Source organism: Gopherus flavomarginatus, chromosome 6 (genome assembly GCF_025201925.1).
Source record: "Gopherus flavomarginatus isolate rGopFla2 chromosome 6, rGopFla2.mat.asm, whole genome shotgun sequence".
Taxonomy (NCBI): domain Eukaryota; kingdom Metazoa; phylum Chordata; order Testudines; family Testudinidae; genus Gopherus; species Gopherus flavomarginatus.
Window position 1 is genome coordinate 49,510,989 of NC_066622.1, and position 12,476 is coordinate 49,523,464.

The 12,476-nt window shown below is 52.4% G+C and overlaps 1 protein-coding gene across 1 annotated transcript in view; it reads left to right on the forward strand.

The window, feature by feature from the left end:
* SLC38A3 (solute carrier family 38 member 3) overlaps nucleotides 1-12,155 on the forward strand; it is a 98,547-nt gene extending 86,392 nt beyond the window's left edge. Inside the window, exon 17 of the transcript XR_007775094.1 lies at nucleotides 11,846-12,155. The gene's annotated coding sequence lies outside the window, so the exon portion shown is untranslated. The remainder of the gene's footprint in view (nucleotides 1-11,845) is intronic.
* The last annotated feature ends 321 nt before the right edge of the window (nucleotides 12,156-12,476 follow it).

Consider the following 12,476-nt stretch of genomic DNA (forward strand, 5'->3'; position numbering starts at 1 on the left):
TGACCAGTGCTGGGCCAGCATTCAGACTGGCTGTGAGGAAAAGGGGACATGCAGGAGCCAGAGGGATCAGAAGTGGGGGAGCTTTCTTCAACATCACCACCCTGACTCTTGACTCCCCTGGGCCACCATCAGAACTAGCCACATGGGACACAAGCCCTGGGTGACTTGGCCTCTGAGATCTCAGTGAAGAGACCCATAAGGGCAGCTGAGGCCTAGCTAGAGGGCCTGCTAACTACTTGTGCTTTGAGGATGGACCAGAAGGAAAAGGATCCTCCTTATAACACCCGCCATCACACATCCCCTTCCCAGGACCCTATCTGACCAGCACACACATCCCCAGCAGTTCTAGTGTAAGGCGACCGCTGCTCAAAGGGATGTAGGATGAGAAGCAACTGATACCAGCCCCTCCCCTCTTCCAGGGCTTTCTGGGAGAAAGGACCCTCACCCAGGTGCCAAGGGAAGGGGCGTCTTGCTCTTGGTGCATAGGTCACCCCCAGAGATGGGCAAGGCTCCACATCACACTCTGCTAGACAGAGTGGGGAGAGGAACTCACTAACAAACTTTGCTGCAAAGCCCGATGGATCTTGGTAGAGGAGGAGCCGATTTCCGTTGTCTCCATCCCAGCAGGAGGTGCGGCCGGGCTGAAGTAAACAGGTCACAAGCCACTTGGCAAGCTCAGCTCCCTGGCTGCACATGCTGTGCCAGGGCCTGGATGGACCATGCCTGGGGGCTAGCCAGCAATTAACTCCCTGCTCTGGGGCCCCAGGATGACCCCCACAGCTGATGCACGGCCGTGATTACCATTCACCAAGCACCATCAAATGTGGCTAGCACTGGTCCAGAGTTGGTCTCAGGCTGTGGCAGTCAGGATCTCTCCCTTTGGCTGAGGGCCTCATCCAGAAAGAGACTTCACCACTATTGAGAGTCTCCAAACCCCTGCTCAGCTCTCATACAAGCCTGGGGGTGCCTAAATTCCTGCTGGTCAAATCCCCAAAGCTCCCACCACCGGTGAATATGAGCCAAACCGTTTATGGCCAGATGTCACCGTTCAGCACCCCACGCTGGAGATGCCGACAGAGTCATGAGCGGGGCGTTCCCTTTGGGTCTCACCTGGACATTTCACTCCTGGCTAGCTTCTGGGAAGCCCTTCGTTGGGCACTTGACTCTCTTTGTACAATGCCTGGCGATGGAGGAGTTCACTGGGCAGCAGTTGAGCATTGCAGCACTACGCGTGGCCAGGCTAGGTCCCTATGTGGCTCTAGCTCCAGGAGACTTCATTGAGTGCAGTGGCCTGTGGATCAGATCCTGAGCAAGCAGCTCCAGCTCCCCAGCTCTAGTGGAGATGCTAATGTTCTCATGAAGTGATAACGTCTCAGGGGATGTAATAGGGACTGGAGCTCCTTCCCTGGGTGTCCCCATCTGCTTCCTCCCCAGACAGGAGGTCCCACATGCCCTCCAAATCCTTGATTCTCCATCACACAGAGCAGGCCAGATCCAGTGTAATGAGATCAGTGGAGTTACATTGGGACAAACGGCAGTATGGCCCAGTGGGCAGCTCTTTCATTGCCTCAGGGATTTAGGTTAAGGGCATAGACTCCTAGCAGTGTTGGACTGGAAGGGACCTCGAGTGGCTGTCAAGTCCAGCCCCTTGCGCTGAGGCAGGGCTGAGTAACCCTAGACCAGCCCTGACATGGCTCTTTATTCACGAAGCATTTGCCACTCTGTGTGTATTCTGTATCAGCTGTGCTGCTGCTTTCCACTTTGTTAGCTGTAGCAATGGATTTAGGGGAGTGTGCGGGGCTGGGTGGACTGAGAGGTGGATGTGTATGGGAATGGACGGACAGGAAGACAGATCTCGGGGGGATTCTGTATGGGGGCTGCTGGACACCTGTGCTTCTCTGTGGCACTCCTGTCCCCAGCTTGTTCAGCCTGTTGTCACCACTAACAGCTTGTCTACACAGGAACGTCCTGGAAAATTAATCTGAATTAACTAAATGGGTGAATTTGAAGTGGATTTGTTAAACCGCATTAAATTCCTGTGTAATTCAGAATTATAATGGCCTTAATTTGGTTTAGTTTAATTCACTTTGAAAGTGTCTACGCTGTCTACACCAGGGGTTAGGTTGGCTTAACTACACCACATAAGGATGTGGATTTTTCGCATCCATGAGCAACACAGCTGGGTTGAGCTAACTTTTTAGTGTAGACCAGGCCACAGGTTAATTTTCCTGCCTGTGCTCATGTAGACAAGCCCTAGGTGTCTCCTTGTGCTCCAGCCTGGAGTCAGCAGATACAGAAGGGACAGAGTCCCTGCAAGCTGTAGCATAGCTATCCCACTCAGGGATGCCTTATCTGAGGCTCTGCACCTGGGTGTGGCAGTGGGAGCTGGAGCCCAGCCACAGTTGCTGAGGGGAGGGGGCCCTCGGGTGCAGGAATGGCATTCCCACCCTACCCCCTTTCCCTGTTTCCCTCAGCTGTCAGGGGCTGGAAGCAGATCACTTCTCCGCTCCCCCGTGGGAACCTGTCCTCACCAGCATGATCAATGACCTCAGATTTATGATATTGGTTTTAATATGTCACTTATTCCTTCTGCTGGGACCCTGCTGGCCCTTTCAGCCCTACTGATAACAGACTGGATTCAGCTTCACTTAGCTTACCCCAATGGGGAGGTGCTGGAAACCGGGAATGTGCCCTGCCCAGGGCAGGGAGCTGCTCTTCATGCAGCGCAGACAGGAGATGGATGTGAGTATCTGTGGCTCCGGGCATGTCTGGAAGGCACTCCGATGTTGCAGGTATGAGAGTGCTACAGGGACAGGCTGGAATGCGGCTCTGGGTCAATACAGTGAAGGCAAGTGAAACTGGCATAGAGACAGTGCAAACTGGCAGGGTCACTCCTCCCCTGGGGAGGAGGGGCCTTTTATCAATCTCCTGTTGCGATTGGCAGGCACTGCCCTGATCTGGGTTCAGAAAGTGGGTGGGCATGATTTGACCTCAATGAGAGTTTTGCCACTGACTTCTTGGCCTGACTGATGTCCTCCAGAGAGCTCCAGCAATGCAGAAAACTCCTTGATGTGCCTTCCTTTAGCAGCCAGTCCTGAAATTTCCTTTGCCTTGGAACCCAGATTGGCTTGACCCTGCTTCCATGGATATCTACAACCAAGCTCCCCCTGAGCAGGGTGAGGCCCAGCGTCTTTAGCGGACAGCCTAGATGGCTGAGGGGTGAGATCACAGGTCACTGCTATGTAATTCCCTGTCCCCTAGGAGAGAAATGCACGTGTTCTTTCAAAATGATTCCTCCAGGTATTCTCCATTCACATTCGGACCTCAGGTGAGAGCAGACAAGACTGAGCAGAACAATATCCCAAGGAGTTAGAAAGTCTGGGTCTGGTATATTGAGCCGGTTGGACACTGCCCCAGGACACTGTATCGGTTACTAGCCCCTGGCCAATGACAAGTGAGCATTGGGGAGCAGCGCCTCTAGCTGGTGAAAGGGAGGGTGTAACTGATGTGGAGGATCCTGAATGCGACAGCAGGCACAGGATGTCTTTCCTTCAGGTCCTGATTCCTTAGAGCGCTTAAGCACGTGCTTAAAGTTAAGCAAGTTCCACTGAAATCCAAGCTTAAAGTTAAGCATGTGCTTCAGAACTTTGCTGAACTGGATCTCGTGGCCTGAAATATTTTGTCTCTCTTTATCTCCCCCCACACACCACCCCATTCTGGTCCCATTTACTCCCCTCCCACAGTGACTTGGTTGCCAGGTTGAGAATCTGTGTCCTGCTGATCAATACCAGATTTACAATGGTGCCACTGGCGCTGGGCTAGGGTGACCAGATGTCCCGATTTTATAGGGACAGTCCTGATTTTTGAGGCTTTTTCTTATATAGGCCCCCATTACCCCTGTACTGATTTTTTTCACACTTGCTGTCTGGTCACCCTACGCCGGGCCCACGATTGAAAGGGGCCCCAGCCTGCTCTTCTCCGTTCCCCGCTCTCTCCTGGGGGGTCAAAGAAGCTTGATGTTGCTGGCAGCAGCCTGGCTCCTCCCCCACCTCTTTCCCCAGCGTGCTTGTTCCCTCCCCCACTCCCTGCCGCTGATCAGCTGCTTGCCACCAGGAGGGGTGGGGCAGGAGGAAGCCTCAGCACGCTCACAGCTTTGGGGGGGAGGAGGAGAAGAGGCAGGGGTGAGGCCTTGGGGAAGGGGCTGGAATTGGGGCATACCCCCTCCAGCCCCCTGCGTGAGCACCCCCACCTCCACCTCCACCCACACCCCTAGCCCCTGCCCTGACTCCTGCACCCCCTCAAACATCCTATCCCCCTGCCCTGACTCCTGCACCCCCTCAAACACCCCATCCCCCTGCCCTGACTCCTGCACCCCCCCGCACACCCAGCCCCCTGCACCTCCTCATGCCCCCCCAGCCCCTGCCCTGAAACCTGCACCCCCGCCCCCACATCCCCACCCTCATCCTGAGAACCAAACAGAAGCTGCCCCACTTAAGCGCTCCACACCCCAACCTCCTGCCCCAACCCTGAGCAGCAGCCCCTTCCCTCACCCTAGCTCCTGGCCAGACCCCGCATCCAAACATTTTTTTACAGTATTTGGAAAAATCATTAAATGGTCTGTCGAGACCCTCCGTGATTTTCAAGTGGTCTGTAGAAAAATAAGTTATACTACAAGAACAATCAAGGTACTTCACTTTATTTTCATTTACTTGCTATTACTTATGGGGGGAGGAGGAAGAAAAAAAGAATGAAAAACAGGGGCAGCGGGGGATAAGAGAGAATGTTCTTTTTCTAGCTGGGTCCCAAGAAGGAGCCCCAAAAATGAAGCTGAGCACAGGGCTGGGGGGCCCCCACTAACTCTAAATCCACCACTGGCTGTCACATCACCTGGGCTGGGGATACTGTCTGGTCTGGTGTAACCACTAGGAGAACTAGGTGACTGCCTAGGGCCCCAAGATTTGGGGGTGCCAAAAAGCGGTGCCCCCCAATTTTTTTTACACTACAGTGTAGTCACATCTTATATGGGGGTTAGGTTCTGAAGTCACCACGTAAGAGGAAAATCATCTATAGTGAATTACCATAAAGTACAGTATACACTAGAATAGGGGTCCTCAACCTACAGCACGCATGCCAAAGGTGGCATGCAAGCCTATTTTTTTTTAATGGCAGGCTGCGGGTCCCGGCTGCCGCTGAGACTGCTGCCAACCTGGGGTTCTGTTCACTCAACTGGCAGCAGGCTGAGCAGGGCCAGCAGTGGGCTGGCTCTTGCCAGCTGGGGTCCCGGCCACCTGCCCTGCTCAGCACACTGACAATCTGGGGTTCCGGCCTGGGTGAACGGCAGGAGGCTGAGTGGAGTTGCCGGATGGGACTCCGGCTGGCAGCTGAGTGAACGGAACCCCAGGCTGGCAGCAGGCTCAGCGGCGGCTGGGACCCGCAGCCTGCCATTTAAAAAAAAAAAAGCAGCTCTCATGCCTCCTTTGCCGTGTGTGCCGTCGGTCGAGGACTCCTGTTCTAATGTATACTGTAGTTTATGGCAACTTTCACTATATGCGATTTTCCTCTTACGTGCTGACCTTAGAACCTAACCCCCGCGTAAGATGTGACTCCACTGTGTTCTTTTTTGAAAATGTATAATAAGTGATGCTTGGGGGATGGGAGCGCAAGGTGGAAGTTTCACCTAGGGTGCAAAATATCCTTGCACCGGCCCTGCATACTGTGTCAGCTGATTCCCCCACAGTCTCCAACCTACCTGGGCAGTACAGCAGACACGGCCCTGCACACTAGCTCCTCTCCACTCCCTAGCCCACCCACCACTTCCCCCCACCTTTAAGGCTTAGCCCTCTTACTTTTAAAAATGATTGCTCGCCCCTCTCCCCACCTTAGGCTTTTCTGGCAGCCCTGTTGCCAGGTATCCAGTTTTAGACTGGAAACTCCAGTAGAAAACGGGACCTGAGTGTCAAGTTAGCAGTGCTGACTGGAAACCAAATGTCTGGTTATAGGAGGAACCACATTATCCTCTGCTTCTCCCACTCCCAACACCCACCCCAGAGAGCTGGAAGAGAACCTGTCCTCCTGCTGTGGGAGGAGGGGCCCCTCAGTGCAGAGAGAGACAAAGAGAATGGGGTAGAACCAGATAGGTACCCGCTCTATGTGGGCAGGGGCAGATCCTGTTTACCCCTTTCCCCAGCCCTGCTGCGCTTGCAGTTTACCCCTGAGCCCTTCCTTGCTCCAGAGACCAACCCTAGCTCCTGCCCCACTGTGCTTTTACCCCGGCCCCTTTTACAATCATTCTCTGGAGGGGCCCACAAATATGTTTGGTGCTCAGCCCACGAAAAGTTGATCCGGCCCTGCTACTGATCCATGGGCAGGGAATGTCTGCTGCTGTGGCACTCCAGGGCCAGGCATGGCACTGCACTTCCCTGCTGATCAGCAAGGAGGCAGCTGATGCAGAAGGGGCAGGGAAGCAGCGGCACCTTGGGAACAGAGCAAGCAGGTGGGAAGTAGCCTGAGTGGGCAGGCATCCAGCTTTGGGGCTGGAACTAGGGGTGTTGGGGGTGCACCAGCACCTGCACCTGCTGGTTTGAAGTGGTTTCCAGTTTGGTTCAATGGCTCTCAGCCCCCCTACTACACAAATTGTTCCAACACCCCTGGCATCACACGGTTTTTATTGGAACTGAGGCTGCAGGACTCTCCCTCAATTGGAACAACCTCAGCAGACAAGGATTTGGGGTTGTGCTAATGATTAGTTGTGTGGCACATAGAGCACTGGGCTGGGACTCAGGAAACCAGTGTTATAGTCATGGCTCTGGCCTGCTGGGTGACCTTGGCCAAGTTACTGCCCCTGCCCATGCCACAGTTCCCCCACCTATAAAATGAGGGTAATGAGAACGACCTCCTTGTGAAGTGCTTTGAGAGCTACAGATGAAAAGCACTAGAAAGCTCTTATTAAAATACAGAGGTGGCCTATAGTGACTAGAAGCCCTGAGGCCTGACCTCTCAGATTTTGGGTTGCCAGGCATCCAGTTTTTGGCTGGAATGTCCAGTCAAAAAGGGACCCCGGCGACTCTAGTCTGCCTGTTAAAAGTCCGGTTGGCAACGCAGTGGGGGGCCTAGGGCTAAAGCAGGCCTCCCTGCCTACAGTGGCTCCACATGGCTCCTGGAAGCAGCCCCCAGGTCCCTGTGGCCCCTAGATGCATGGGTGGCCAGGGAAGCTCCACATGCTGTCCCTGCCCTGACGGCTGGCTCCGCAGCTCCCATTGGCTGGGAGCTGCAACCAATGGGAGCTGCAGTAGTGCCTGCAGCTGCGAGGGCAGCGAATGGGGCCTCACTGGCTGCCCATGCACCTAGGGGCTGCAGGGACCTGGCGGCTGTTTCCTGGGACCCACAGTAAGTGCCGCGGGACCCCGAACCTCCTCCCACACCCCAACCTCCTGCCCCAACCCTGAGCCCCCTCCTGCACCCCAAACCCCTCATCCAGAGCCCACACCCCCAGCTGGACCCCACACTACCTTCCCGCACCCCAACGCCCTGCCCCAGCCCAGAGCCCCCTCCCATACTCCAAACCCCTCATCCCCAGCTCCACCCCAGAGCCCACACCCCCAGCCAGAGCCCTCAACCCCCACACGCCACCCTCCTGCCCCGGTCCAGAGCCCCCTTCTGCACCCTAAACTTGTCATTTCTGGACCCATCCAGAGCCTGCACCCAGACCCCCCACACCCCAACATCCTGCCCCAGCCTGGAGCCCTCTCCTGCATCCCAAAACTCTCATCCCTGGCCTTACCCCAGAGCCTGCATCCCTTGCTGGAGCCCTCCCTGCCCTCCCCACACCTTAACCCCTTGCCCTAGCCTGATGAAAGTGAGTGAGGGGGAGGAGAGTGAGCGAGGGAGGGAGGGAGAGGGGATGGAGCTAGTGGAGGGTAGGGCCTCAGGGAAGGGATGGGGCAGGGTGTGCAGGGGTTTTTGTACAATTAGAAAGTTGGCAGCCCTACTCAGATCAGGGAGGAGCATGGCATGATGAGAGCTGTAGTCTCCGCAGCCAGCATTAAAGATACAGGTGGCTGCCATCTGAATTGCGTTAGGTCCATGGCCACCTGGAGCTGTATAACTGGAGCCCGCTGTCCCTCAGCAGCATTCTTAGCCCGTCACTGACAGAGGAGAGCAGATAGAATTGCTGTGGGGAGTTTGGTGTAAAGGTGTCTAAAACGGTCTGGCCGTGTCTAAAATGGATCACTCTCCATCTCCATGCGCTAGGTCCCAGCTGGGAGACAATGTCTGTTTCCCGCACAGGCCTTGTTACTAGAATGGGTAAAATCGCTCCACCCTCATCGGAGCTTCATGGCAACACCAGGGAGAGAACCCAGATGCTTCAGCTCCCAAATTGGCACAATATCCTGCCTCATAAGCTACAGGAGAATCTCATTGGACAGTATAGAATCTATGACACACAGCTGAACCATTCTGCTTTCATACAGTAGAGGGCAATGCTTTGTACAGCTACACATGCCAGCACCTCAGATCTGATCACCTCTCCCCTGCTGACCTGGCTCTCTCAAGGCATTGGCATAAGAATGGAATCTGTTTCCCTAAAACTCCTTCTCCTCCGTTCCTGATTGCCCAGCTGAGAGGCTGCAGGATGGGTGAAGTAGAAGCTCTGGGAGCAGCTGAAGACCCACTCAAATGGCCTGAGTCCGAAGAGCCTGGCACTGGGGAAGCCTTCCAAGTGCTGTTCCGCACGTGAGCCGACTTCCCAGGAGTAGGGCACTTGCTTCCATGCAGACCCTCTTCATAGGCCTTTAGCAAAGCAGCCCAGCTGGGATGTGCAGGCAGCAAAGGCTGCTTCTGGCTTGAATGTTTTTCCATGTATTATAGGAGGCTGGAACTTGTCCTTCTTCAGCTGCTTGCCACAAGTCTCAACGCCTTTCATGGAAAAGATGGCGTTAGCGAGTGACTACTTGCTTTGTCGCTTGGAGCCAGATGGACATTCCACCAGCTCCCAGCTAGACTCACGGTGCCCATCTCCCTTTGTCTCCTGCCCATCTACCTACCACACAGAGGCTTTGCAGCCTCCTAGAAAAGAATGCTGTACAAATCCTGTAGATGGCCCCGAGCAGACTATCTCACTGCACAAGGGAATGCTCTGGGGGAAAGGAGAGCTGCAACCTGCAGCCATCAAATGGGTTTAATGGCTACATCATGAACTCTAGGCATGATTAACCCCTTAAAACAGTCTGTGGGCTGGCATTTCTTAGCCTTTGCTTTTAATGAAAACATGGCAAAGGGGAGGGATGTACCTTAGGAGGTTGTTAACGGGGGAGTTACAATTGCCCTCTCTTTGTTTATTGCCTTAAAAAGACCAGAAGCATTTAGTTGTCTCATTCCTTTTTCCCTTGGAAAACTGGGAAATATGCATTACTTGGCCATTAAGGGAGGTGGTGGTACTGAGTATTTAGCAAAGAGCTTTTTTCTCCCAAGTGTTAAGTAGATGTTTGTATATGTAAGACCCTCAACACCATAGGATATGCCCCTCTTGCAATCACAAATGGGTTTTATCCTCACAAGACCCATGTGAGATAGGGTAGGACTAGCCCCACTTTATGGCTAGGGAGCTGAGCCCCAGCACAGATTAAGTGACATGCCCAAGGTGACCCAGCAAGTCTGTGACTGAGGTGGGACTCAATGCAGGGTATCCCAAGTCCTGGTTCATTACTCGAACCCCCACCAAAAATCAAAGCTTTTATTAAACAGACCTAGAATCATAGAATATTAGGGTTAGAAGAGACCTAGGAGATCATCTAATCCAGTCCCCTGCTCGAAGCATGACAAATACCAACTAAATCATCCCAGCCAGGGCTTCGTCAGGCCAGGCCTTAAAAGCTTCTAAGGATGGAGATTCCACCACCTCCCTAGATAACCCATTCCAGTGCTTCACCACCATCCCAGTGAAATAGTGTTTCCTAATATCCAGCCTAGACCTCCCCCACTGCAACTTGAGACCATTGCTTCTTGTTCAGTTTCTCATCTTAGTTAATCAGGTTTCATTCCCTTGGTGTCAGTGTTCAAACCACACTGAGCTCTCCTGCCATCCATCGTCTCAGGCCATTTGGATGGGTCTTCAGCTGCTCCCAGAGCTTCTACTTCACTCATCCCACAGCCTCTCAGCTCGGCAATCAGGAACGGAGGAGGAGGAGTTTTAGGGAAAGACAGATTCCATTCTTATGCCAATGCCTTGAGAGAGCCAGGTTAGCAGGGGAGAGGTGATCAGATCTGAGGTGCTGGCATTCTAACCAAAGGACTGAGGGCTTGGCTACACTGGAGAGTTGCAGCACTAGTGGTGGGTTTACAGCGCTGCAACTTAGTAACTGTCCACACCTGCAAGGCACATCCAGCGCTGCAACTCCCTGGCTGCAGCGCTGGCCATACACCTGGTCTGCTTGGGGTGTAACGATTGCAGCGCTGCTTATCAAGTGTGGCCACCAAAAGCACTGTTATTGGCCTCCAGGGTATTAGGAGGTATCCCAGAATTCCTGTCCACAACAAACCGGAAGAATGGCTGAACTCCGAGCTTCCCGGAGCTACTTATCTAAAAAACAAACACAGCTGCTCTTTGCTCCAGCGAGCGAGCGGAGGCAGGGGAATTGCTTTGGAATGTTCACAGCTGTTAATGCTTGAGAAGAGAGGGGAGTCCGTGTTGAGCAGCTGCTTATGTGGTCTGAAGGCTATTTAGGAGTGCATAATTTGCATTTAGTGAGTAAGAGGGGTTGGGGAAGGGCTCGAAACTTTTAAAATAATTGAAGGTTGGTGCTGTGTATCTTCCAGTCCTTAGAACTTGCAAGGCAGGGAGCTGAGAACAGTGTCAGCTCCAAAAATCCACTCACTCTGTCTCCCCCACGCTCCCTGTCACACTCCATCCCACCCCCCTCTTTTGAAAAGCACGTTGCAGCCACTTGAACGCTGAGATAGCTGCCCATAATGCACCACTCCCAACAGCGCTGCAAATGCTGCAGATGTGGCCACACTGCAGCGCTTTCCCTACACAGCTGTACGAAGACAGCTGTACCTCCCAGCGCTGTACAACTGTAAGTGTAGCCATACGCTGAGGATAAAGTAGCTATGTTCCTTAGCATTTTGCAAGATCACATAAGGAATACAGGAACCATGCTGCAAGAGCAGATCCAATACAGTGTTGTTCTAACCAAGTTTTACCTTGAGTTTGTAAAGAGATTCAATCATGTTATTGAACATGACCTGGATAAACCATTGCTGTTATACACTGACACGGCGTCTAACCCAATATTAGCTGTAGTAAGACAGAACCAAGGATGGGGAGCTTTTGGGATGCAATCAGCAATGTTTGTGTCATCCCTTCCTGCATCAGTTTTGCATTGGGGTTGTGACATTAGTGACATGACCGTGTAGATCACTGTTGCAACCAAGGTCCTATAGTTGCACCAAATCTTGTACAAAAGAGGTCCAGTAAGGTGTCTTTGAAAAGGTTGTAATTTGCTGGTTATAATTATGTTGTCTGTATGTATGTATGTATCTTTTTTATTTGAAGTTATGAATATTGGCTATGTACTTGTATCTCAATGTGTTTGATTCTAAGTAACACCAGTGAAGCATTTGGCCATCTTATTGTGAAGAGACTCTTCAGATTAAGTGCCCAATCAAGAAACACTTAACTGACAATGGCTCTTGGGAGACTCCAATCCACATGAGACTTCTTCCTAGGAACATTCAAGCCCTGTGAGCAATGGCTTCTCTCCCTGTAAAGAACTGAGTCATGCATGGACATGTGACTTGCCTATGTGACTTTAAACTCCATCTCGCTGCTATGATTTTCCCACAGTAAGAACAAAAGGGTTTCCTTCCACATGGCAGAGGACATAAAAGGCCCTGGAAACCCCTCCATTTTGTCTTCAATCCTGCTTTTTACCTCTGAAGGAACTTTGCTACAAACTGAAGCTCTGAACAAAGGACTGAATGACCCATCCCAGCTGTGGATGTACTACAGAGACTTGGTTTGAACCTGCAGTTTATTCCATCACTGCTACAAGCCTGAACCAAGAACTTTGTCATTACTGTATCTAATTGATTCCATTTAACCAATTGTAACATTCATCTATATTTCTTTTATGAATAAACCTTTTAGATTTCTAGAGGACTGGCAACATCATGATTTGTGGATAAGAGCTGACCTGTATATTGACCTGATTCTGGTCCTTTGGTATCAGGAGAACCTCTTTTTTTCTTTTACTGGGGATTGGTTTTCATAACCATTCGTCCCCATAACGAGTGGCACTGGTGGTGATACAGTGAAACTTGGAGTGTCTAAGGGAATTGCTTGTATGACTTGTGGTTAGCCAGTGGGGTGAGACCGAAGTCCTCTCTGTTTGGCTGGTTTGGTGGCTCTTAATGGTAAAGGAAACCCAGCCTTGGGCTGTGACTGCCCTGCTCTAAGCCAGGGCCGGCCAGAGGTT